The sequence below is a fragment of the Saimiri boliviensis genome, chromosome 8, assembly GCF_048565385.1.
Source record: "Saimiri boliviensis isolate mSaiBol1 chromosome 8, mSaiBol1.pri, whole genome shotgun sequence".
NCBI classification, from domain to species: domain Eukaryota; kingdom Metazoa; phylum Chordata; class Mammalia; order Primates; family Cebidae; genus Saimiri; species Saimiri boliviensis.
Genome location: NC_133456.1, coordinates 113,660,164 through 113,687,086, shown reverse-complemented (window position 1 = coordinate 113,687,086; position 26,923 = coordinate 113,660,164). Strand labels below are relative to the sequence as shown.

Below are 26,923 nucleotides of genomic sequence, written 5' to 3'. Positions count from 1 at the left end.
TCCAGTCTATCATCGTTGGGCATTTGGGTTGGTTCCAGGTCTTTGCTATTGTAAACAGTGCTGCTATGAACATTCGTGTGCATGTGTCCTTATAGTAGAATGATTTATAATCCTTTGGATATATACCCAGTAATGGGATTGCTGGGTCAAATGGAATTTCTATTTCTAGGTCCTTGAGGACTCGCCACACTGTCTTCCACAATGGTTGAAATAATTTACATTCCCACCAGCAGTGTAAAAGTGTTCCTATTTCTCCACATCCTCTCCAGCATCTGTTGTTTCCAGATTTTTTAATGATCGCCATTCTAACTGGTGTGAGATGGTATCTCAATGTGGTTTTGATTTGCATTTCTCTAATGACCAGTGATGATGAGCATTTTTTCATACGTTTGTTGGCCTCCTGGCACAACCATCTGATCTTCGACAAACCTGACAAAAACAAGCAATGGGGAAAGGATTCCCTGTTTAATAAATGGTGTTGAGAAAACTGGCTAGCCATGTGCAGAAAGCAGAAACAGGACCCCTTCCTGACACCTTACACCAAAATTAACTCCAGATGGATTAAAGACTTAAACATCAGACCTAACACCATAAAAACCCTAGAAGAAAATCTAGGCAAAACCATTCAGGACATAGGCGTAGGCAAGGACTTCATGACCAAAACGCCAAAAGCAATGGCAACAAAAGCCAAAATAGACAAATGGGTCCTAATCAAACTCCACAACTTCTGCACAGCAAAAGAAACAGTCAGTAGAGTGAATCGGCAACCAACAGAATGGGAAAAAATTTTTGCAGTCTACCCATCTGACAAGGGGCTGATATCTAGAATCTACAATGAACTAAAACAGATCTACAAGAAAAAAACAAACAAGCCCATTCAAAAATGGGCAAAGGATATGAACAGATACTTTAAATCATCGATTTTTAATAACTGAGCACTTATTACGGGGAAGAGGCAATGAAAAGAAATAATGCTTAACTAAGGGGTGGCGGGAACCCCACTCAGAGTCATCTGCCCATGGAGCAATCAGCACTCTTAGGCATGGATCATTTTTTCCAAATTAATTCCTCCTGAAAAGCTGCCCTCAAGAGCTTATAAGAAACTTTTCTTAGCAAATTCTAAGACACATATAATTTTAAACAAGTGCTGATACTGTGCAATTTTCTTGGGTATGTCTTAAAGGAACATCTGGTGTATTTATACCAGACACTACCTGGGCCATTGGGGACAGACATATAAATACCAACGGCTGCCAGCAAGGACAAGTGACTCCTGAAAACAAGCCTGTCCATCACACCGCACACCCAGCCACCACCAGGTCCACCGAGAATGCACCTGGAATCCCAGGAAGGACAAAAGGCAAATATCAAGAAGGATAAGAAGGCGAGCTTGGGTGGGCCGGGGTGCCTCAAAGTGGAACAGAAAATTAGGAGAGAGGCTCAAGCAGAACTGCCCGGAGAAGCTGAGGATAAGAGGAGAACGAAGAGGCTGGGTGCAGTGGCTCATGCCTGTAATCTCAGCACTTTGGGAGGCCAAGGTGGGCAGATCACTTGAGACCAGGGGTTTGAGACCAGCCTGGCCAACATGGCAAAACCTCTACTAAAAATACAAAAAAAAAAAAAAAGAAAAGAAAATTAGCTAGATATGGTCGCATGTACCTTTAATCCCAGCTACTCGGGAGGCTGAGGCAGGAGAATGGCTTGAACCCAGGAGGTGGAGGTTGCAGTAAGTTGAGATAGCTCCCATTGCCATTGCACTCCAGCCTGGGCGACAGAGCAAGACTCTGTTTCAAAAAGAAAAAAATTAAGAAAAAAAAAGAGGAAACCAAAGGAGCAAATAGGAGCACAGGCTTCAGAGACTCAAGAAGGTAGAAACGGTTTTAAACATGGAGGTACCCACAGCAAACAGCATGGTAGACCCTTGGGAAAAGTCAAGATGCCTCAAGGGAAAGGGCGGGAGACAGGACTGTGGGATAAGCAGTATCACGCCCATGCATCCCCAAATATGTACTGATCCCCCATTCCATGTCAGGCACTGTTTCAGGCACAAGAAGGCATCTGCAACAAAACAAAACAAAATTCCTGCGCTGGCAGAGATCTCATCCCAATTAGGGGAAAGAGCTAATGGATTTTTTTTTTAATTAGTAGATAATATAGCCTGTTAAGTGGTGGTAACTACTACAGGGAAAAACACAGCAGAAAAGATCAGACAAACAAAGAAGGATGATGATGATTATTCTTCTTATTATTATTTGGAGACTAAGTTTCACTCTTGTTGCCCAAGCTGGAGTGCAATGGCACGATCTCAGCTCACCACAACCTCTGCCTCCCAGGTTCCAGTGATTTTCCTGCCTCAGCCTCCCAAGTAGCTGGGATTACAGGTGCCTGCAACCATACCCAGCTAATTTTTTTATTTTTTAAAATTTTTAGTAGAGATGAGGTTTCACCATGTTGGCCAGGTTGGTCTTGAACTCATGGCCTCAAGTGATCTGCTTCGGGCTCCCAAAGTGCTGAGATTACAGGCATGAACCACCACGCCCGGCCAAAAGGATGATAATTATTGAGATGACAGTCAGGCAAGACCTCAGGAAGTGATATTTGAACAAAGACCTGGGGTGAGAACAGCGAGGCTGGCCGAGTTAGCCACAGCACCACCCAAGCCCTGCACGTTGCTCTGCAGACACAGTGGACACGGCAGAGCATCGTTCCAGGAAGTGACATGATTGGGTTTGTTTCAGAAGAATCACTCAGGGAGCCGTGTGGAAGACGGATGAATGGAAACAGACTAAAACCACAGAAGTGCAGGCGACGGTCTGAACTAAAACAGTGGAGAAGAAATGAAAGGAACAGGTCCAAGAAGTATTTGAGAGGCCCTACCAACAGAGCGTTGTAGAAATTATGCTAACAAAATGCAGTTTTTTCACAATGTGCAGTCATGCTTCCTAGAATAAATTACTTTGCTTTCCACAGCAATTCATGCAACCTATGCAGTGTCTGTGGAAACAGATAATTCTTGGGGAAATCTATTAAATATGAGAATAATAACCCACTTCACAGAAATTTCTATTGACTTTCAAAGGGATTTTTTTAGTGGGGTAGAGGGGCTAATCTTGGTGATAACAACTGATCCTCCCATAAGCTTTGCAAAATAGAAACAGGATATTTTTAAAAAAGCAAAGCCCTTTTCTAACTACAATACCCTAACCCTCTCCAAAAAGACTATTATTAAAAGAAAGCATACTTCCTTCTGTTTCTTAAAAATGTTTGTAATTTCAAGAACAAGGTTAAAGTGTCTATTAACTAAAGCAATTTTTTTTTCCAAAGACAATATAAAAAAGTTTCAGAAGACTGGGCCTATAAAAGGTAACTTCCTGTTTTATACAATACACTTTGTGGTTTTGTGCTAAGTTAATTCTACTATAATTGGCTCCTTTTGTCTGTAAAGCTATTGCACAACAGAATTCTAGTACCGGAACTTCTTACAAGAGTTGCCTTGGCCTAGTGAAAAGAACAGAGAACCTGCAGAGTAAGAGCGTAACAAGGCCACTATGTCGCTGTGTCAAATAAGCAAATTACTTAACCTCTGTGTTCCCCGAATTTCTCATCAGTTCAATCAGAAGCCTTGATGAGGTGCAATAAATAGCCCTTTTATTAATCCAGCTGTTTTTACGATTCACTGTACATTTTCTACAGTCAGATAATCTGTTTATATCTGAACCAAATTTAACACGATAGGCATCTTCCCCTCTCAACTCTCTCTTTCCTTCTTTCATTTGAGGTCTATTCAAAGAACAGAGTAATGTTAGTACAGGGTAAGCAAAGCCTCACTAAGAAGAACATGAATGAGGAACACCACTCAGTAGATATTACTCTTCAACTAGCCAAAAATAACTGGGGGCTCGTTATCAATGTTGAATATATCTAGACCAGCACTGCCTGATCTATAACTGCTTGTTCCAGTACAGTAATCACTAGCCACACATGGCTACTGTAGACTGGAAATATGTATAGTACTGTTGAGGACCTTAATTTTAATTTTCATGAACTTGAATTGAACTAGGCACACGTGGATAGGAGGCGGAGAGCCAAGCGAAAAGGCTGCACTGGTGAGCTGTATTTGAGAGCTTGGAGCACGCCCTAAACCATCAATTCTCGGCTCTCTCAAAAGTTTCAATGTAATAATGTCAAACTAGTTAAAACTCATGAATTTTTAAATCTAAGAAACTTCAAAAGGAGACTTAACAGTTTCCCCCTAATATTCCGCAAATGATTCACAGCAAATTTCCTAACACAGCATAGGTTTTTATTAAATAGGCTGCATTTTTACAGCAATGGAACATGTCAACGGAGAAACACCTAAAAAACTGGTAATGTGTGGCATACAAAGACTATTTCCTTTTTTTCTCATTCATTTATAAATTCGAGAAAATCATTCCACCTCAAAAATGTAGTCATGTACCAAGTTTTTCCGTAAAGAAAAACAAAAGTCCATGAATATAACTATTAATAAATCAAAGAAGTGTCAGTGGCTTAGAGGACACTTATTAAAGGGGTAAAGTTTGCTCAAGTCTTACAACGCCTCATTATCCATTTGCCTCTAACCAGACACTACAGAACAGTAATCTGAGACTGTAAAATTTAAATGCACCAAATCAATCATTTTAAATAGAATTCAAGACCGGGCGCCATGGCTCACACCTATAATCCCAGCACTTTGGGAGACCAAAGCAGATAGATCGCTTGAGGTCAGAAGTTCAAGACCAGCCTGGCCAACATATTTTTAGTGGAGATGGTGAAACGCCACCTCCACTAAAAATGCACAAATTAGCAGGGCATCATCATGGTACATGTCTGTAGTCCCAGCTACCCAGGAGGCTGAGGCAGGAGAATCACTTGAACCTGGGAGGTGGAGGTTGCAGTGAGCCAAGATCGTGTCACCACACTCCAGCCTGGGTAACAGAGTGAGACTCTGACTCAAAAAATAAATAAATAAATAAATAGAACTCAAGAGTGACAATACAAAAACCAACAAGAAAGGGTAGCACAGTGAAAGCTCCCATGACTCCAGAAGGCAATGGCAGTGTCATTTGGAGACTTCCCTTGCGTCCACCCAGGTGGCTGCGAAATTGATTCACTTTGGCAAATGACGTGTCCCACTCTGACTTTCTCAACGTTTAGTTTTCCCTCCTATAAGAGATAGACATACTCTTTGTAGAAATCTTGAAAAGTAAAATTATAAATAAATAAATTAAAATCACTTGTAATGCTAACACCCAGTGATAATCAGTTCCATGTTTCTACAGTATCTCTTCCTGACAGTTTCTCTGTGGATTTTTTTTTTCAGTTCATCTAGAATTAGGAATTCTAATCTATTTTTCATTTTGCATTACACAGAGGGCATTTCCCATGTCATTACGATTCTTTGAAAACATGACTTGAAATGGTTGTATAATTTTTATTATAACATGAATAAGGTCATTTATTGACCATGCATCGGCTGCCAGCTGCTAAAGTTGTTTATATTCTTATTTTTTTCACCATGATCAGTAGCATTCTAGTCACGATTCTCAGTCAGAAATCCTACGTCTCTGATGTCTCCTTAATGTAGAATCTCAGAAGTTAAATTATAGGATCAAAAATATGGGGACATAGTTGAGGCTCATGACATCCCTGAAAATATGCTCTCTCTAGTCTGCTAGGCTTGTTCACTAGCAGGGTGGGAGAAAAGGTCTAAATCCATTATACCTTTTTTCCATTTGACATTCAAAAAATAATATCCTGGCTGGGCGAGGTGGCTCACGCCTGTAATCCTAGCACTTTGGGAGGCCGAGGCAGGCAGATCACTTGAGCTCAGGAATTTGAGACTAATCTGGGCAACATGGTGAAATCGTCTCTACTAAAAATGCAAAAATTAGCTAAATGTGGTGGCACACATCTATAGTCCCAGCTACTCAGGAGGCTGAGGCAGGAGAATCGCTTGAACCTGGGAGGTGGAGGATGCAGTGAGCTGAGAATTGTGCCGCTACACTCCAGCCTGAACGAAGAGCAAGACTCCATCTCAAAGAAAAAAAAAGCTTCCATCTCAAAGAAAAAAAAAATATATATATATATATATGTATATATATATATATATACACACACACACACACACACACACAGAGTATCCTACCACTGTAATTTGCAATTTGCATGTTGATACCTCTTTCACTTCCTTCCCATATTTAAACTTTGTTGGTATCTGTGATGAATTTTTAAGAGATCTAGATTATTTTATCTCACACAACTATTGCAAATATTTTTCTCAGCTTTTCTTTCCATGGTTACTTTTGACAAGAAAGAATGTTTTCTTTTTCAACTTAGTCAGATCCTATCGATCTGCTTATTTCTTCTAAAACTTGTAAAAGGTCTTCCCCTACTCTAAGATACCTGAAGTCTAATTTCTTTGGGATTTCAAGTCTTACATTCACTCTTTTAACATACGGGGAATTTACGCTCAAATATTTTGTCATTTGCACCTCTCAGCTCATCCTCTTCACAATTAATAATCCGTTTCTATCCTATTAGATGTTTATATCCTGTCTTTATTATATATTATTTATTTATTTATTTATTTTTTAGACAGAGTCTCACTCTGTTGCCCAGGCTGGAGTGGCACAGTCTCAGCTCACTCAACCTCAGCCTCCAGGGTTTAAGCGATTCTTCAGCCTCTGCCTTCCGAGTAGCTAGTTACAGGTGCATGCCACCATGCCTGGCTAATTTTTGTATTTTTAGTAGAAATGGGTTTTACCTTGTTGGTCAGGTTGGTCTCAAACTCCTGACCCTCAGGTGATCCACCCACCTCAGGCTCTCAAAGTGCTAGGATTACAGGTGTGAGCCACCGTGCTCAGCCTCATATATTATATTCTTACACATACAGGGCTATGTTTCAGTTCACCAAACTTTCATTCAATAAGAAAAGTTAAATGAATTCAAATCACTAAGTTCTGCTAATGGGAGTTGTGGAGGATTCACGTGCTCAGCTACAGGGTGGAAGGGGTATATGCCTTTGCCCTCCGACCCCTAGACCTGGGATCACCCAGTTGACTGTCACATGAACAGTGAAGCAAAAGATACAGGGAGCTTGGTTCTGAGACGACAAGTCTGCTCTGCCAGCTTCAGGCTACCACATCAGAGGAAAGTAAGCCGCTCTTCTGTTGATGCCACTCTAACTTTGGGTCGCTGACACACAGCCAATCCCAAATCCTAACAACTATATCCTAGAAGTATTGTGACTTTTTTTTTTTTTTTAATTTGAGGAAGGATCTCGCTCTGTTGCCCAGGCTGGAATACAGTGGTTCGATCTCGGCTCACTTCCTCTGCCTCCTGGGTTCAAGTGATCCTCCCAACTCTGACTCCCAAGTAGCTGGGATTACAGGCACATGCCACATTGTGACGATCAGCTAATTTCTGTATTTTTAGTAGAGACAGGGTTTCACCGTGTTGCCCAGGCTAGTCTCAAACTCGTAGGCTCAAGCAATCCTCCCACCTCGGCCTCTCAAAGTGCTAGGATTACAGGCGTGAGCCAGCATGCCTAATGAGATGATTTTTTATATCAGAGTTACATCTACATATAATTTGGAAAGCCAGATACTGTCTATAAGGCCTGAGCATAGATATCCATCCCCACAAATAACAAACCCAGTCATCTCCTGCCCTTCTCTCACCTCCCCACGTTACATTTTAATTTCTAAAAGCTCTTTTTTTTTTTAATGTTCATAATAGTCTCTGTTTTCACCCTATCCTGTTCTTGTTATGTAGATGCAAAATTTTCTATTATATCCCTGGGGCTATGAATTTTTTTTAGATTTTCTTCTCTCCTTCATAGAAGTTATTTTTCTCTCAGTTTTGGTGTCTACTTGTATGTTACTGCATCCCTCAGAAGTCTAGAAATTCTTAGATGTTTCCTGATGTTGTAGTGTGTATGGAGTTAAAAGGCTGACTGGGCAAGGTGTAGTGGCTCACACGTGTAATCCCAGCACTTTGGGAGGCCAAGGCAGATGGATCAGCTGAAGTCAGGTGTTCGAGACCAGCCTGGACAACATGACTAAACCCTGTATCTACTAAAAGTACAAATATTAGCCAGGCGTGGTGGTGGGTGCCTATAATTCCAGCTACTCGGGAGGCTGAGGCAGGAGAATTGCTTGAACCTGGGAGACGGAGGTTGCAGTGAGCCGAGATACGAGATTGTGCCACTGCACTGCAGCCTGAGCAATAGAGCAAGATTCTGTCTCAAGCAAAACAAAACAAAAAAACAGGGCTGACTGGTCTCTCTGAGTACATGGTGGAGGCTGTTAACTAGGGAAATCAATGTACAGAGATCTGCCAGGTCATCCAGAGAGGAAACCCCAATAGTGAGTTTAAGTTTTTTCTCTTAGTTAGTCCAATTACACAGAAAAGAATTCCTCATTTTCCAGTACCTTAATGTTTACCGTTTCCCACCTACCATCACTGATTTAGAATCTGGCATGCCAAACAGACACAATCAAAGAATGAATTAATTTCTTTCCCGATATTAAGCAAACTTGGCTAGAAAAAAGATCTCCCTCTTAAATTCCAAGTAATAAAGATGAGTCCCATTCCAATTTCAGATTTCCACTTTTAACAGTCAATAAATTCTCTTCTTCCCTTACGCTAACTCTAACATAGCATTTCCACCTTGCTTTTGTCTTATTAGACACAAGAAATGTAAAAACTATCATCGTGCAACTGGAGCTGTCCAAACTCAAGTGAAAAAGTGAAACTTTAAACCGCAATAACGAAGTTACGTAAGCATTAGAAATCATTCTCATCTCTATCCATCAAGGCAGGCTCCCAAACCTCTCTGCTTAGGAAGGACTCACTACAGTGAAAGCCACCAATGACTCAGACCTTCCAAACTCATCTGCCTTCAAGTCATCCAAGAAAGTCGCATTTGTGCTAAATAATAACATACTCAATTGCAGGCTGGCCACCCAGCAAAGGGAAAGAGCTTGTAGTTGTTTGTTTGTTTTTAAATGACTCAGAAAAGATAATATTCTCCCTATCGAGAATAAAATGTGAAGGTCTAAGCGAAAAGCTTGCGAAATTCCCGACACGCCATAGCCACCCTTGAAAATCTAGCATGTCTAAATCACAGAAAAAGCTGTCTCATTTCACACCCCAGGAATTTCAAAATAAGCACGGGCATCTACGCTGAGACCTTTCAAGACATTTCAATCAAAATGGAAAAAGTCTCAAAGGAGTCTGAAAGGAGGTACCACCAAATTTTGGGACGAATCTTGGCATCTGAAAATCACAGCTTCCATGTTCCTAAGCAGCAGCACACAAACAACAGAATCGCAGCAGTACCAGAAAGAACCACATCTGTAAACGGCTTTGAAGATGAAAAGCGATGCTAAGTGCCCAGCGCTATTATCAACACAAGCTTTCTTCTAGTTGTATGCGCCCTGTCACCCGGGTCACTCTGCTAATAATACCTGACTAAGTACATCTCTTCCCCACCCTCACCAGCCAGCACACAGCCTTTCTAAGAAGAGACAAGCCCTGCCTCATCCCATCATCAAGTGAGACAAGCTGATTGTTCGGGCAGTAGGTTCATCTTGCCATCCACCATATGCTCAGAGCTTGATTTACCTTGATTAGGACAGCAGTTTACTCACCATTTTTCAACGAGGCTCACATTGGTTTTTCACTCAAAATAGATTGAAATCTGACACAAATTGCTACCCTGGCACAAGAAATGCTAATTTTTTAAATCAGATTCATGCCTCAATACTAGGAAATAAGATCTGCTGGGGATAACAGGCACTCAAGGAGTAAATACCTCCTATTCACACAGTAACATTCTATGTCTTCTAATTTGTGGTTTTCACTGTCACCTCTTAACCTCCCAATCAAATAGCATATATTGCCCAAGAGCAGAAGGTGAACGAATTGGTTGTTCAAAAACAGGCACGTGCAAAGTGACAAAAACAAGAGGTTGCCATGTGAGTTGCCCAGGAGGAAAAAAAATTCTAAGTGCACCATCTTGAAAGTACGTTTATTTACTCTCTATTGACAAATTATTTATTTTCTATAAAGAAGGGTGAAGTTTTTGCAATACCCAATTAAATACTGCTATGTAACAAGTCTTTGCATCAAGGTATTTCTTGTACCAGAAATTCACACCCGAGCCACAAAGGCAATCCCCATGCTTAGCTAAGCAGAAGACTGAATTTGGTTATAGGGCCTTTTTGTTTTTAATTTTTGTGGGTACATGGTGTAAATGGGGCTTTATTTAAAATGCAGGAGTTTTAGAATCAGCACAGCTGTCGCCACACTGGGTTCAAACCTGTTGGACAAACCCCACATACAGGATTTCCCTATCCCTTATAAATATTAAAAGGAATAAATTAGAGCATCCCCCTCCCAAGTTTGTAACAAAGTTAAGCAAACCTTTTATTCCCCAATAGATTTGTGTGTTGCATTACATACAAATGCATATTCACCATTTTAAGTAGATCATGTGTTATCCAAAGAGTCCCAAAACTCAAAAAGTAAAGAAACTTACAAGGAAGGTTTCTGTAAGCCAGGGACGTATGGATAATGCCTAATTAGGGCCTAATTTTCTGGGTGGTTTTTATGAATTGATCACTTCAAGCCAAACAAATGCACAGCAATAATGCTTGAGAGGTGCCACAAAGTTCAAAACAACACAAGAAGTTATCCTCCCACTGTCAACCAAAATACCAATAATGAAGAGATGAAGAGTTCCAACACTGTGGAGGTATCAGCCAGAGGGAAACCCTCGCCTGTGGAGCACTGCATTCTAGCTGGAGATTCCTACAACTGCTGTGCATAGATATATCCCATCCAGCAATTTTTTTTTGAGACAGAGTTTTGCTCTGTCACCAAGCTGGAGTGCAGTGGTACGATTTTGGTTCACTGCAACTCCCCCCTCCCTGAGTTCAAGCGATTCTCCTGCCTCAGCCTCCCGAGTGGCTGGGATTACAGGCGCCCACCACCACACCCAGCTAATTTTCGTATTTTTAGTAGAGACGAGGTTTCACCATGTTAGCCAGGCTGGTCTCAAACTCCCGACCTCAAGTGATCTGTCTGCCTCGGCCTCCCAGAGTGCTGGGATTACAGGTGTGAACGACTGTGCCTAACCTATCCACCAAATTTTATAAATTATATCATTTAAGTGCATGAAGGAAGTTTACTAGTGTCTACCTGAAAATCATTATGCAAAGTAAATAAAAATACCCTCACTTCCTAAGGTCAGTAAAGAACTCGGAAAATGTGCAGGACTCTGCAGAAAGCTGCGTCCATACAGCAACATCTTATCAGGCACCAGAATGTGCTCCTGGCCTTTAACTACCCCAAGGAACACTGTCCTCAGTTGCAAAGGGAAGGGACTATCCTAGAAGCTTCCTTACCCTCATCTCCCACCCAAGCATGTCAGGGAAGGTAGGTTTCCACTTTCCTTCCTTGTTAAAACCAAGAGGATGCAGTAAGAGGAGATAAGAGCATCCACTAGGATGGGACAGAGACTGAAAGGGAACAGCCAACATGGTCTGAGCCAGATCACAAAAGCTTTCATGACAAAGGTAAACCTGAGCCGGGCCTGGAGGAAATTGTGATGTTTGAACAAGCCAGAAGAATGGCAGGTTCTCCCTGGCTAACGGGGAGGCAGGATGAGCTCAGCCTCTCTGGTCCCAGAGGCTGCACTGGGAAATGGGCAGGAGAACCCAACAAATATGAAGTGGCCAGTTGACACGTGGCCCTGAGTGCCCAGCTGGCTATTCGAAGACCTGATCTCATCACTTGAACAAGGCCACTGAAGTTTACAGTGGCAGAGGGAGGAAGAGGGAAAGAGAATGACCTGCTCTTTACAGCTCTCTGGGAAGAGCACAGCACAGTTCAGTTCATTTTGAAGGCAATGAATGACAAGGACCAAATCCCAAGCTTTGCCATAAACACCGTCTGTTATTGTACAAGGGCCATGTCCTTCTCCAGGTGGCAGCAGGGAGGGCTGCGATGGCATCTCTCATTCCTGGGTTGGCTATCTTTCAATAATCGTCCCACGGAGAGTGGATTACGGAGAAGGCAAGAAGAGAAAAACGCCAAGTTGCTCCACAGCTGTCGGCGTCTATGAAGTTGATGGCATCCAGAGGTTGGCATCTACTCACCTAAAGGCAGGGGGCACAGGCTTGGCAGGAATTAGCTCCTCCAGGGCATCAGGCCTCCCAGGCTCTTGAAACCTGTCAGTTTCAATAGGAAACCCTGGCAGCTGTGTTCTGCCAAACTTCTTTTGCTTTTTAATTAGCACGGGGATGTGAGAATGCTTCTCAGAAGAGTTTGCCTGGCTTGGGGCCTCCTCTGCCGCCTCCTCCACTCGGTTAGAAAAGCCCTCTCCTTGGAAAGGCCCAAGGATCTCAACTGCCACAGAACAAACATCTCAAAAAGCATCCCCTCCAAAAAGTGCCAGGGTGGTAAGTCTCTGAAGCACACACCTTTTTACGCACTTGAGACTTCAAAAGCCTCCTTTTCATTGTGTCAATGGGGAAATTAAAGCTGAGGTTGCAAGTGAGATGAGGAAAGACCGAATGTGTAGACTGAAAGAAGGGAAGAGTCACCTCTAACCAAGACATTCATGTTGACTTTCTCTGAGTAAATAAACCCAGGCCAAAGGACACACCAGGATTCAACCCACAGCTTCCAGCACACAGCCAGGGCCAGAGGAGTGATCTTACACCTCCCGTTTGTTTATAAATATAATAATACGGATTCCTAAAGAACAACTAGGATTAAAGCATCACCCCAGGCAGACAAAGTTTAACTTAGGGAGTTACAACCAACGATCAAAGTAATTGACAAAAGAAGGAGGCTGCCTGTAAAGTAAAGGTTGCCCTCTGATTTCCTCATGCATATTCATGACCTCCGTCCTCTGGTTCAGACATGCACGGAGTGATGGGCTCAGGATCAAACCTGATCTTCCTCCTCAAAACCTCCTCCCAAAGCCTCCTCTTTTCCCACTTCTCTGTCCTTAGAAAGGTGAACTTCGTCTCTTCCTGCAGGTACAAATGCAAACACCACCATAATCCAACCTAAATGTTGGCAGTGTGCTTTTCATTCTATGCCCTTGACTTTTTCTGTGGCTATCTCCACGGCACGCCCTTCCATGGGACATTTCTCCAGCGTTCCACACAAGCCATGCATCTCATTCCTACGGAAGACCAACTGCAGGCTATTTACAACGGTCTCCTATGCATGTCTGTCTTTAACTGAAGAACTGTAACCTAAGCCACACACCAATTGGTACCATTTATATCCAGTGACAGATACAGTGCAGCCAGAAGACAGAAAAAAACTCCTGCATTGCCAGGCCAGGGAGTAGCTCTGTTTAGTACACAGGCAAGATGATCACTACTGAGTATATAACAGTAAAAAAGAAAAAAACCAAGCCCACCTGGAAAGAAATGTCCTTTCCAATCTGGAGATGGGATGAAAGAAAAATGACTACACACACAAATGCTTCCTCTGCAATTGTGAAGTGTGTACCTTGTAAAAGGGTCAGAGAGCTTTTTCTCTAAAAAAAAGATAGTATATTTGTCATAAAGTCAAAAGCTTAACTAAACATGTCTTTCACCTTTAAAACAGGTTTTTAAACTATATTTGTGCCTTGCAAATATTCTATCCTGTCATCCATCGCAGGAAAAATCAAATATAGAGGAGGGTGAAGATGAAAGGCATTAGCTGGGGTCACCCCCAAAAGCCCTGAACCAGAAATGGGGTTTCTGAATTCCTAAGACTTGGTTCACTCTAAGCATCAAACTATGGTTTATTTATAATATTCCATATTTAGTACACTTTTCCTAAAAATAATGCCAACTGTGAAAATTCAGCCACTTCGATTTGGCAAAATTGGACTTTTTCCCTGGTGCGTTAAAAGAGATGCAGTTAATTTCCACCAATATAGAGCGAGGACCATTGATTCTCCACCTTCATGGTCCCAGGCCAGCAGTGCCAAGACAGGGATAGTACACCACCAGCAGGCAAGACCAAGGAGGGACAACACCATGTGTACCTGGGACTCACAAAAGACCCAAAACTGAAATTCACTCTAAAAGACTGTCCTCATCAATGGCCAACACTGCTTAGAAGGGAAAATTCTAGCTCTCTTCCCCCAGCTTTCAATAGTGCCTTTTTCATTTCTACCAACAACTTTAATTTAAAACATATCCTTACCTACCTTCAGGGGGAGAAATTTGATTTATATTAAAACCAATTATTTTCTAATCAAGATGAAATTTCAGAATTCAACACTTTTCTTTCTTTTTTTTTTTTTTTTTTTTGAGACGGAGTTTCGCTCGTTACCCAGGCTGGAGTGCAATGGCGCGATCTCGGCTCACCGCAACCTCCGCCTCCTGGGTTCAGGCAATTCTCCTGCCTCAGCCTCCTGAGTAGCTGGGATTACAGGCACGCGCCACCATGCCCAGCTAGTTTTTTGTATTTTTAGTAGAGACGGGGTTTCACCATGTTGACCAGGATGGTCTCGATCTCTCGACCTCGTGATCCACCTGCCTTGGCCTCCCAAAGTGCTGGGATTACAGGCTTGAGCCACCGCGCCCAGCCCACTTTTCAAATCTTATTCGTACAACAGTAAAGAACATTCTGTTCTAACTCAGCATCTGCACTTACACATTTAAAAACGGTAATGTAAGCTTCATTGAAAAGCTCTGCTCTCCCACAACCATCTGAACTAAATCCAAAAAGAAAAAAATGATCTAGTCTTACTCCATTTCAAACTTAACTACTAAACACAAACCCTATTAGAATGACCCTGTATAACCTCTCCAAAGACCCCATTTCCTTATCAATAAAGTAAATACAACAGCCCCCACCTATAAAAATTAAATAAGCAAATGGTTTAAAGTGCTAGGCAAGACCAGGAATGGTGGCTTACGCCTGCAATCGCAGCACTTTGGGAGGCTGAGGTGGGACAACCACTTGAGGTCAGGAGTTCGAGACCAGCCTGACCAACATGGTGAAACCTCATCTCCACTAAAACCATAAGGTCAACCAGGCGTGGTGGCACGTGCCTGTAGTCTCAGCTACTTGGGAGGATGAGGTAGGAAAATCACTTGAACCCTGGAGGCAGAGGTTGCAACAAGCAGAGATCACACCACTGCACTCCAGCCTGGGTGACAGAGGGAAGTTCTGTCTCAAAGTAAATAAATAAATAAAGTGCTAGGCAAATGTCTCACACACAGTAGTAAGCAATCAAGAGATAGCAGTTACAAGCTTAAGACAATGTGTAAGAGTAGAATTCCAAATCCAGCTCTCTCTCCTGCTGGCTGACGTTCTGGGCAAGTAACTCAAGCTCTCTAAAGCCTGTCTCCTCTGTAAGATGAGGATGACAAAACTCTCCTAAAATAGACGAAATATAAATATAAAGCAATAAGGAGAGTCACTGGCCAATAGCAGATATTTAACTAAGCAGATTTTTTTTTTTTTTTTTTTTTTTTTTTTTTTTTTTGAGACAGAGTTTTGCTGTTGTTGTCCAGCCTGGAGTGAAATGGCACAATCTTGGCTCACCGAAACCTCCACTTCCTGGGTTCAAGAGATTCTCCTGCATCAGCCTCCCCAGTAGCTGGGATTACAGGCATGCGCCACCATGCCTGGCTAATTTTGTATTCTTAGTAGAGACAGGGTTTCTCCATGTTGGTCAGGCTAGTCTCGAACTTACAACCTCAGGTGACCCACCTGCCTCAGCCTCCCAAAGTGCTGGAATTACAGGGGTGAGCCATTTTTAAAAGTATTTGAAGGACTGGATTGGAATGCTACTAACACAAAGAAATGATACATGCTTGAGGTGATGGATATCACAGTGACCCTGATTTGATCATTCCACACTGTATGCTTGTATCAAAATATCACATGCACCCTATACATATATACCATTAGTATGTATCCATAAAAGTTTTTGTTTAATCTATAAATATTTTTTAAATAAAGAATATTTGGAGTAAACAGGTAACTTCACAGCAGATTAATTCACAATCTTTTCATTGCTAAATCTCTAGACCTACAATCTAAAAGTCCCATTCCTTATAAGTGCTCATTTAAGTTATATTTAAAACCAGACTTCGTAGAAACTTGCAGATGGAATTTCAAACTCTTGTATCATACCTTAAAGTAACTCCATTCATATATTAGTGTTGATTGAAATGGAGGGGGAAAAAACAGCTTGCCAAACTTGGCAGAAAGCAGGGAAGACAAATCTTAATATCTGTAAGATATGTTTTTCTTGGCCAATAAAACTTCAGGGAAAAAGTCACAAGATGAAAACCTGCCCCTTCTCCTCTGTGTCCCACACCTCCATATACTTCCTGTCTAATCACAGTTGCTAACGTTATTTGTCCTACTTTGCAGAAGTCACCAAATGCTTTAGCAAGCCCTGGAGCTATCAAATATGTCTTTTTTTTTTTTTTTTTTTTTTTTTTTTTTTTTTTTTCAGAAAACCAGAAAGGAATGAAACAGAAAAGCACAATGGATTCTTTCTTTAATCAAAGTCAACGACATCTATCTCATCACATGAATGGAAACCTGTACGTGTCATCTCATCAATAACATGAGGGACGCTGACCATCAGTGTATGGTTGATGTATTATTGCTTTGGCTTTTTAAAATTTACTACAGGCCAACCAGATGGGCAGCGCTAAGGTGGCATCTTTTCATCAGCACAGTGATGAACTGATCATGCAAAAACAATCCTGAAGGACTTTACTTGGAAACCTTACACGAATCATGTGACACATTCTTTCTTATACTAAAAGTTCTAAGCAGACTATGTTCCCTTCCTTACAACACAGTCTTGTAAACATCTTGTTTACACTTGACTTAAACACAGCCAATGCTTGTTTTTTCTTAGGAACAAGAGGAGAATTTTTCTTAGGAATTGTCCCAGAAATTTTTAGTCTAACAAAGAGAGGAAGTACCGCCCAGCAGCCAAACAAAAAGCCTAGGAATGGAAAACCTTGAACTTGAGAGTGGACACTTTCACTCACTCGCTGGCTACCAGAAGGCTGAAGTCATCATCTACATCATAAACATGGACCCATGGGGGCCTAGCACCCTTCATCTGGAATCGTGGGGGTACACTGTGCTATCTGGAAGAGTTTCTTGGAGTCCTGGAAATTATTAGAACAAGATGAGGTCAGGTGTTTCTTCAAGGCTTGTATTCAAAGGCAAGCTGCTCTAACCTAGCCCATACCTTTATAGAGTTAAGTGGGAAGGCCACATATGTATAAGCCTCCATACTCCCTGTCCCTCCCCTTTTCCAGAGCACAGATAAAAACATGACCCCCTGTGGAGCTTACCTCACTTTACAACAGCACTTTACTCTGCAACAGAGAACCTCAGCTCATCTGCTGCTTCGCAAGCATGATTGCATATGGATGCCACCTAAGGCCAGTCATGTCTTCACCATCCTTTACCACTGTCCTCACCACTCATGGGGTACATGAGTCTGAAAGATGAAGCTCTTGGGACTATCTGCATAGATGTACCGAACTGCAGATGTATTCCTCCCAGATAGAAGCACAGAGATCTTTCAGTGAAATTCCAGGCCAGCACCTTTATTTTGTAGATAAGGAGGTTGAGGCTGAGAAAGATGACACTTGTCTCAGATCCCACAGCAGAACAGAACCATCCCCATCCCCTCGCCATCAGGAATCTTCCTTACCAGCTAGTGTTGACAGATCCTGGATCACCAAACTGAATACACACATTGACTTCCTGGTTTGTTGTGACAGTATAATTTCCCTACTTTTTTTTTTATTTGTAGAATGGGGGCAATAAGTTGCTGCTGAGGCAACATCGATGGAAGAATGGTTAGAAAAACCGCAAAATGCATCCTGAATTACAGATCCCAATGTCATTTTGGTACAAAAACCTTTATGAGTTCTTACTTTAGAGCAGGGTAAAAATTCCTTCTGACCACTGCACTGTTCCAAGAACCTCAAAAATTCACAGTAAGAAAACAGAAGGAGAGAAATGTCCAAACATAGTATACTAGAACTGTAGAACTGTAGGTCCTTCAAGTCCCACAGTGAACTATTTGTGTTCAAATTATGAAGAAGAAGGAGGAGGAGGAGGAGGAAGACAACTGATAATCTGACAAAAAATCGTTTAGGCATAAGTATGGAGCCTGGAGAGGGTGAATTTCCTTTATGGACTTCTTAGATCCCAAAAGCATCCTGTATTAGTTACATGGAACCTCATTTTCTCACTGCTCAGAGCAACGCTTCCCTCACTCAGTATTTCTTCTCAAATTTGGGAGTCTTTTTGTGGGCAGTGGTGGGGAAAAAAAAAATGCCACCTTAGCTACAGTGTGCAACAATGGAAAAATGGATAAATGTCCAGCATTCGCAGGAAAGCTTCATGATGAAAACAAAACAGGGAAGAGTCAGGAACCTTTTCCGGCTTTTTTAAGTCAAGAATCATGAAGCCAGTTATTTATAACTAGCAACGTTAAAAAAAAAAATTAGTCTATAATGTCTGCAAGAACACAGGAAGAGGACAAATTCTCTGCGATGCATTACTCCCATAATTACTGAAACGGGTCTGCCAGCAGGACGGGCTGCCTGAGGTTCAGGATGGAAATATCCCAGTGGGAAATGGGAAACGGTTCCCACCTCAGCAGGCCTCCGCGGGCACTTCCAGAGAAACACACATCAAAACAGAATGGGTGACCACTCTCTTCTCCAGGATGGGGGCTGCAAGACCCCCTGCCACCGCGAGTGTTCTTCACTGGCCCAGGAATGGGTCCTACAAGCAGTAAACTCTTTGGTGGGGACCTAGAGGGTCGGCAGGAGGGGAGGCGGGGCGGGGGGAGGGTGCCTGGGTATCTCCTACTCTCTTGCAGGCTTGGTCCCAGCAAGAGCAAAGATAAGATCTGAGACAATATTTATTTATGGAAGGGAGAAAGCAGAGTGTGTGCAAATTTAATGCTTAGTAGGGAAAAAGTAGCAGACCTCCTATCTCCAGGGAGGGCCTAGCGAACAATTCCTTCTGAGCCACAAGGCCTATCCCCTCCCCCACCCGTTACTGCTCAACTCCCTCCCCACCCCCAACAGCCTCCCCAGGAAACAAGGCCACATTTAAGCCTGCTTTCGCCTCTTCTCCGACCCGGTGGAACCTGGGTCCATTCCCTTGGTGTAGACACGCCAGTGGGTCTCCCAATTCCCTTCTCTACAGTGCAAGGGTGGAGGGGGCACGGAGAGTGCAGGGCAGCGGCAACGCTGCCAGATTCAAGAGGGGTCGGCCTCGTGAAAGCGGTTTCCCACCAATGGGCTCGGATCAACCGCGGCTGCACCTCGGGAGCCCTCAGGACGCGGTCGGGGGGGCGGCGCGCAGAGCCCCGGAACCCCAAACTCGGCTCCGGGCGGCGAGGTCCAGGGACGCAAAGTGGGGAACGCTGGAGTGGGCAAGAAGTCGGGCGCCCGATAGATCGTCAGGGGCATGAGCGTCACCTTGCCTTCTCGGAATCCCACCCAACTCTAAAAGCCCAAAGATCCTGAAAATTCCGAAAGCGAAACTGCGAACTGGTCTCTTATTAGTTTGGGAACGGTCTCCCAGGCTTTCCGGCTTTCTGGCGTCATCCAGGATTCTAGGACACCGCAAACGCCATCAAGCCCAAGCACCGGCGTCCATGGCCATCGCCCCGCAGGGTCCCCATCCCCGTCCCCGGAACTCCCTGGGGCTTTTCAAGCATCCAGGTCCCCCACCCCCGATGCACCCGGAGCCCCTGGGTGCCAGGGCAGGGGTCGGCCGGGCTCCTGCCGCGTCTCAGCTCCTCCCTCCTCCCCACCAGAAGGAAAAACTTGGGCCCTGCGAGAATCCTGTGGAATCTTTTTTGTAATCAACTGTACATCCGCTTCCACTGCACGGCCGAGTGCAAAATCGCGGGTTTCGGGGCGTTGGAGTAAATTGTGCGCTTGTCAGCGGCGACGTCAGGAGGACGAGGGGAGGGGTTCGCGGCTGAAACTGCAGCTTCCCAGCACAGAGCCATTTTAAGCTGCTCCCCACCTCGCGTGGCCCACGGGAAAGCTGGCACCGGGAGGGCGCGCCCAAGCGCCGGCTGGAGGAGCCAGGGACGCGTCCTGGCCAGCACGTCGCCCGTCGCCGTTGCTCAGCCCAGCCGCCAGGTGGGAGGGGTAACCAGCCGGGGATCTGCAAGCCAGTGCCGCTGACCCCCGGCCCCCACCCACCAACAGCGTGGCGTCCGAGTGACCCCGTCCAGCCTCGCTCTGAGCTCCTGCAAACCACGTTGCTGCGCTAACTACAGACCTGGTCACCACGTCTTTGTACCCCTGTCATTTAAAAATGCCTCCAGGCACTTGCCACTGCGCAGTCAGGTTCTCGGGGCCCCGAGAAGGTCCCCCCCCCCCCACCTGCAAGCCCCAGGGACCATGCGCGGTCCCCGTGCGGCCCCCGCCCCCGAGGTCCCTGGGGCAGACACCACCGCGGGACCTCTGTTAAGCAGCCGCGTCACGGCCACGGGCGACCCCTGTCGGGAACCCCTGTTCCCAGCTCAGCTAAGCTGTGTTCCCGCAATCCGGTGGCTCTCACCGGAGCTCGCGTTTGCTGGATTTCCCTCCCGCTCCTCTGCCTGACCCTGATTTTGTCTCCAAACTCCACTCCCAAATCCTCCCCTCCCTGCAACGCCGACCTTACCCCCCAACTCCCGACCCCGCACTTCGCCGCCCACTCACATCCCCAGGCGACCACCCAGCCTCCGTGCCCGACACGATGAGAAGACGTTCCTCTCCGAAGCACGAAGCACCGAAAGGGTTCCTAAGCATAGCAAGGGACGATTTCTTCCCAAAACGCTGTCCCCATCCCCCACATTCCCTAGAGTGCGGAAACCCAAAAGTAAGGAGGGCAACCCTCGCCTCCAAGGTACGTGCGGGTCTGCCGAGTTCCGCCGCTCCCGCCCTTCTGCACCACCCCCACCCCCACCATCACCACCGCCACCACCACTTAGGTCTTCTCCAAGTCTCGGTCCTGGTCCCCCATCTCCCACCCCAGCGCCGCGTGGAGGAAGCAGGACCACACCAGGAAGTGCAGCGCGCCCCCTGCACACACGAAATCCCGCTGGCTTCTGCAGCCCGACTGCACCCAGTACCCGGGACAGTTAGTCCTTTTAATAAGCACCTTCTCGCCCCACCTACTTGGGGATCTACACGCGCAAGATCCAGCACACGCAAGGCGAGAGCTAGCTCGTCTCCGAGAAAGCCAAAATAAATCACCCCCTCTGCCCTCCTGTATTTTGCACCACGTGTCCGCAGTTTGTCACGTCAAATCATGGCAGGGTCTGGTTCCAAGACGCATACACACATTCGGGGCGGTTGGTTGTCTTTGACACACACACACAACCACACACACACCCTCAAAAAAAGCTGCGCACACACAGGCCTGCACATGAATCCACAGGCACGAACGGCAGTTGCGTTTCGATGCCCTTGTCCGGCACCTCTCCATCCCTTTCCTCCCTAGCAATGTACTTGACACACAGACTCCAACCATGGAAAAAAAAAACAGGCCATCCCATTCCTTCTCTGTTTTCCCACTTAATTCGCTAAAGCGCTTCCTGGGGTAGCCAAAGAGAGTCGAAACTAAGGGGTGGAAACTTCAGCTGGGTTTTTTCCCACCTCAAAACCTTTATTTTCAGTTTTTAAAAGCCACCTTAGCCCGCCATATTGAAACTGGCACGGTGTCTAAAGACTCCTTCCCCGCAGTTGTGGCGCTTCCAAGAAAACACGAGTATGGATCGGGCTCTGGATGTGCGTCCGGCCACCAAGAATCAGCCACTTCCCACCCCCCAGGATCCCGCAGCTCTGGCCAGCCCCCTCCCACCTCCCCGAGTCAAAATCAATAAATACATCTAGCAGTTCCTACAGTTGCATTTTGGCGGATTTCTGCAAAACACACACACATGCACATACACACGCTCGCATATTTAAAAAATTAACTCCAGAGCCAGCTCAAGTGAGTAATTTTGAAAAGGGGTCGTATAAGAGGAGAAAACCGGAAAGGGCCCAAGTGACAGGATATTACTTTAAATAGAAAAAAAATGAACAAAAAGACCATCCTCGCTGGAGCACGCTCCGAAACTACTACTGTCCATTTCATTTCAGTCGCTCGGGCAAATGTTTCCAAGGGGGAGATTCCGAATGTCTGCACGATGTGTTGTTACCCCCTAGCCGGTCTTCGATCCCCTGTCCCCACCATCTTTTTCTCCCACCCAAACCAAAAGAAATGGGAGACCCCAGCGCGGAGGAGACACGGCAGCGCGGGGTAGGTAGCCGCGGCGGCTGCGTGGCTAAAATGAGCGCAGAAACAAGGAGGGTGGGCAGCGGGAGGCGACAGGCTGCGCCCTGGGGAGGAGGACACTTTGCAACTCCGGACAGACTCCCGCAAGGCCCGGCTCTTCCGAGGCGAAGGGGACCCGGGAAGCAAAAATGACAACCTGGAGCGCACAGAGGAGTTTGAGGCTTCGCTCAAGTGCCGCCGCTTTCTCCTCCGGCCCTTCTCTTTCGCTCCCCAGCACTGTCCCCGGCCTTCCCCCACCCCCCACCTCCAACCCCTGCTAGCTTGTTCTTCCCTTTTTTTCCCCCCCTTGACTGGAAAAAGCCCCTGCCCAGCGCACTCAACCTGCGGGCCGGAGGGCTGCTCGCGGGCCAGGCGGGGCGCCGGGACACTGGCCGGCGCGGCGTCCTACCTGCTGAAGTGCGTCCTGCCCTCGGCGTGGACCCAGGCCCCGGGCACTGCCCGAGAGGGCGCCGGCCTCGCTCACTCGCTTGCCCGCCCTTGCCCGCTGGCTCCCCGCCCGCCGCCTCCCTCGCGCGCCCGCTCCGGTCCTCCGGCTCCCACTACAGCCTCGTTCCAATATGGCATCCTCTCTGTGCGCATGCTCCGCGCTCTTTTTTTCTTCCAAGATTGTGTATGCGCGCGCGTGTGTGCGCGTGTGTGTGAGTGTGTGTGTGTGCGCGCGCGCGTGCAGCGAACTCCTTCAACGACCTTTTCCAGCGCTTGCAAAATTTCTTAAGCCAATTAGCCTGCGAGACTTGATCGGCTCCTTCCTCCACCCGCGCCGCGCCGCTCCCCGGGCAAAAGGCAGGCGGGCACCCTCGAACCCCGGCACCGTCCACGCCCACGCCGCCCCCTCCTTCCTCCTTTCTGTGAGCTCCCTCCATACTCGATCTCAGAAAGTTTCCCTCGCGGGCGTTTCCGCACAGCCCTCCGCAAGGACAACTGGGCAAACTCCGCGCTTCCCTGGCCGCGGTTAGTGCGCTGGGTTTCCAATGGCTCAGCCGACCCAGGGCACAAACTGGCGCTTCATCCGCCGGGGATCGCTGGGGGCGGAGAGAAATTCAACCCCCAGAGCAAACTCGGCCCCGCCAGCCCCACCCCACCCTGAGCTTAAATAGAGCCCTTTCGTTCAGCTGCGAACCACGTCTAGGCCCCTCGGGGAGGGCGGGAGGGGCCGAGGAGAGCTTTTCCAGGGAAATGTGCCCCAAGGGACAGGAAATGAAGTTGGGGCTGCCCCGGCGAGCTGCCAGGTCGCCAAGCTCGCCATGGCGTCTCGAGGGGGCACCTGGCTAGTCCGTTCTCAGAGGGCGGGAAAAGAATCGTCGCTGGCGTCCTGGTGAAGCGTGGCCAGGCGGTCCGCTGGAGAGCTCCGGCGGCCGTGAGCCCCGGGCTGGGCTGGGCGTCCGTCCGGGGCGCCTGGAGAGGATCGCGGAGTTCCTAGGGCCGTAGGTGCAGTGGCCGCGCAGAGCCCTAACGAAACGTCCTCAGTGCGGAAGAGCCGGAGACGCCCTCGTAGGGAAGACCAAGAGCCTGCAAAGAACGCTGCGCCCTTAACTAGGGGGCCGCGAGGACGTGCGGCTGTGGGTCTACACTGTGTATTTCTGCGAAATCGCGAATGGACACGTCCGTTCAGGGTCCTTATGGTTGCCACAGGGGGTGAAATCCCCCAGTGCTCCCATTCTGTGTCCGCGAACCCCTCTCACAGTCCTCCTCCCCAGCAGGCCAAGAGGTCCTCAAGGTTCCCGTAGGCTGGCAGCTCCACCCGCCCTCCCTCGCCCTGCACCCCCTAGGACAGGTGACCTCTCGGAAGGGCTGGGGGCTGGCCATGGAGTAAGGGGACCGGGGCTGACCACGCGCGGCACGGGCAAGGGTCCTCAGCGGGCCCTCTCCGAACGGCGGGGCCGGAGCCGATCTAAAGAAACAGAGGGACGTGCCGGGAAGCCGCGCTCGCCCCGCCGCGACCCTGGAGGGCGCCGCTCCATCCAAAGGGTCCGCCGAGCCGAGAGGTCCGGGCGGGCGTTGACGGCCGGGAGGACCCCTGCGCCACCAGTATGGGAAAATCTTGCCTCCTTAGACCTTGGAGCATGCCTGGCGACGACGGAAGCGCCTTCCACCGGCCTGTCACTCTAAGTGACACAGGAGCCACGTGAGACCCAGAAGCGTCCAGCGACTCGCCGCGCGGCACACTTTAAACTCTAGGCCGAGTCTGCGGCCCCGCCAGCTCTCCAATCCCCAGCCACTGGGGAGGCCAAGCTGGAGCCCCGGGCTGTGTTCCCTGTGGGTCGCATAAAGCAGAGATTCCTCCAACCAACAGAACCGGGCACAATAACCCTCTCACCCGCGCCCTGCCGCCTCCCCCGTGAGCCCGGAGGCGGCTCCAGGTGGAAGCTGCTGGACCGACCGCGGGGTCCAGGAATCTGGAGTGTGGGCTCGGGACACTATCCGCAGTTCAGGCCCCGGGTCTCAACACCCCAGTCACCTCTTTTGGCTCCTTCACTACACAGCGGGGCCCGTGGGGAGGGAGGGGCCGGGAGAGCCCTCGGCGCACCACTGTCCTCGAGGGGTCCCCACCTTGAGCACTGCTGAAGCGCAGGCAGGACGCGCTGCGGCAGGAACGGCCCGGGGTGCGAACCCCCTCCCGTGAGCCTCCTGCTCGTGGCCCGCCCTGCGCCCACCCAGTGGCCCGGCCGGGCGGCAGCGACGGCGCCCTCCCTCGTGCGTCCCAGACCGCGCGGCCTCGCTCAGCTCCCGGAAGCCGACACGCGCTCGCCGCGGTGCCAGCGCGGGGCTTACCGGCGCCATGGGGTCGGGGGAGTGAGGGGAGAAAGCGTTTTCCTTCTGCACGAGGCGTGGAGACGCGAGCTGCAGCCAGTCACCGCGCTCTCTGCAGGCTTGTTTACCAGTTTTGTCATTATTATGCAGGAAACATTGTTTCATTCAAATAAAAGCAAATGCAAAAGAACGCCTGATCCCAACCGGTGTATGACTGTCATCGTACCTGATTACTCCGAAGAAGCTGAATCGTTTTAATGTTTTGGGTACGCAGACCCCGTATAACTTTGCTCCTGGGGTCACAAAATGGTGATTTTGGGGGAGGGTTATCTATCGTGATTAAGAAATAAAATCATCAGGAAGTCGCAGCACACAATGGTAGCACTGTTATTGTAAAAAAAAAAAAAAAAAAAAAATCTCCTACTTTCGTGTTGCTTTTCGCGCGTGATTTTTTGAAGATTCCCTGATTTTCTTTTCTGCTACCGACCTCCATTCTCTTTTATTCAAGGGCACCAATGAGGCAAATGAAAATTGGTTACGAGATTCCCTGAGGCAATTAAAGCGGCCCCTTCATCCCACTTCAATACCTTTCAACTTTCATTTTTATTTCAGAACCAGACACTTCAGGGATATGGGTACCCAGTTGTACGTTGCACCCTAAATCAATTAAAGACAGGGAAAAAAAATTCCACAGTCAGCAAAGGATAAACCACTGACAAAAACTGTGGCTGCTTTTTCAAAGCAAGGAAGGGTAAGCACTCCAACACAGTCATGTAAATCTCACAATCAACACACGATTTCTCTCTATATTGTTAATATTTACTAAAAATAATGGCAAAAAATAAGCCTTTGATCACACTAACTACAGATGCTATTTCATTCCTGAACTTTTGTTTAAGCCATGAATTTCATCACTCTACAAGTCAAGTTTTGCCTTCAAAGGGACTTTGAAATTCTTTAACATAAAGGAGGCTGATTGGTTAATTGCAAAATATTTAGATGCTATTCCATTTGTCTAATGATACAGCACAAACTAGGAATATAAAATACCAGTTGAAATGTTTCTGTCTCATTTTCTGTGTATTTCTAAGTACTACTTCACAAAAACGATTGCAGAAAAGTTGAAAAAGAATATGTGTACTATTTATTTTCTTTATATTTAGGATATGTGATTACTTAAATCTTGTTGCACTAGTCATACCAAGAAAAATGTTCAATTTGTTCATACCTATTCCATGTTTATGTTATCACTTCCCACTGGGAAAAGGAAATGAACCAAAGAAGATACAAGATAGACCATTATGCTTTCTTAATATAGAGACTCTCTAATAAACTATTAATCATACTATCTTAACAGAAAAGCAGGAGGAGCAAAAAGAGCCCAGAACTAAATATTTGAAGAATTTGTACAACCTTCTCTTTACTGGAGCCTTTAAACCAAAACTTGTTTTTTCTTAGACTATATAAGATAGTATTTTTTCATCAGCCTCCTAAGGTCACAAAAAATCTAAATACATTCTCTCTTTTATTTTTTCACATTTTTTCTTTATCTTCTATCCCCAATTAAGGCACTTATGGCTAATGTATTGGGAGTCCAATGACCTCAGTTACTGCTTCAGGACTAATTATCCGTCTGTCCTCTGTAAGTCCAGTGATCTCTCTGAACCGTTCTTTCCTCTTGGGTAAAATGAGGGGATTGGACTAGATGTTCTATGAGGTCCTTTCAGACTCTAAACAGTGCTGAGCGATCTACCCCACTCCAAAGCCATAAATT

At 46.5% G+C, this 26,923-nt stretch overlaps 1 protein-coding gene across 6 annotated transcripts in view; it reads right to left on the bottom strand.

Moving 5' to 3' along the window:
* SFMBT2 (Scm like with four mbt domains 2) overlaps positions 1-26,923 on the bottom strand; it is a 297,168-nt gene that overhangs the window by 224,589 nt on the left and 45,656 nt on the right. Inside the window, exon 1 of one of the 6 annotated variants that reach the window (XM_074405076.1) lies at positions 23,264-23,433. The exons of 3 other annotated variants lie outside the window; for them this stretch is intronic. The gene's annotated coding sequence lies outside the window, so the exon portion shown is untranslated. Of the gene's footprint in view, positions 1-1,659; positions 19,078-22,786; positions 23,144-23,263; positions 23,434-26,923 lie in introns of those variants that run through there. 2 more of the 6 variants (XM_010349687.3, XM_074405078.1) reach the window with 2 other exon arrangements.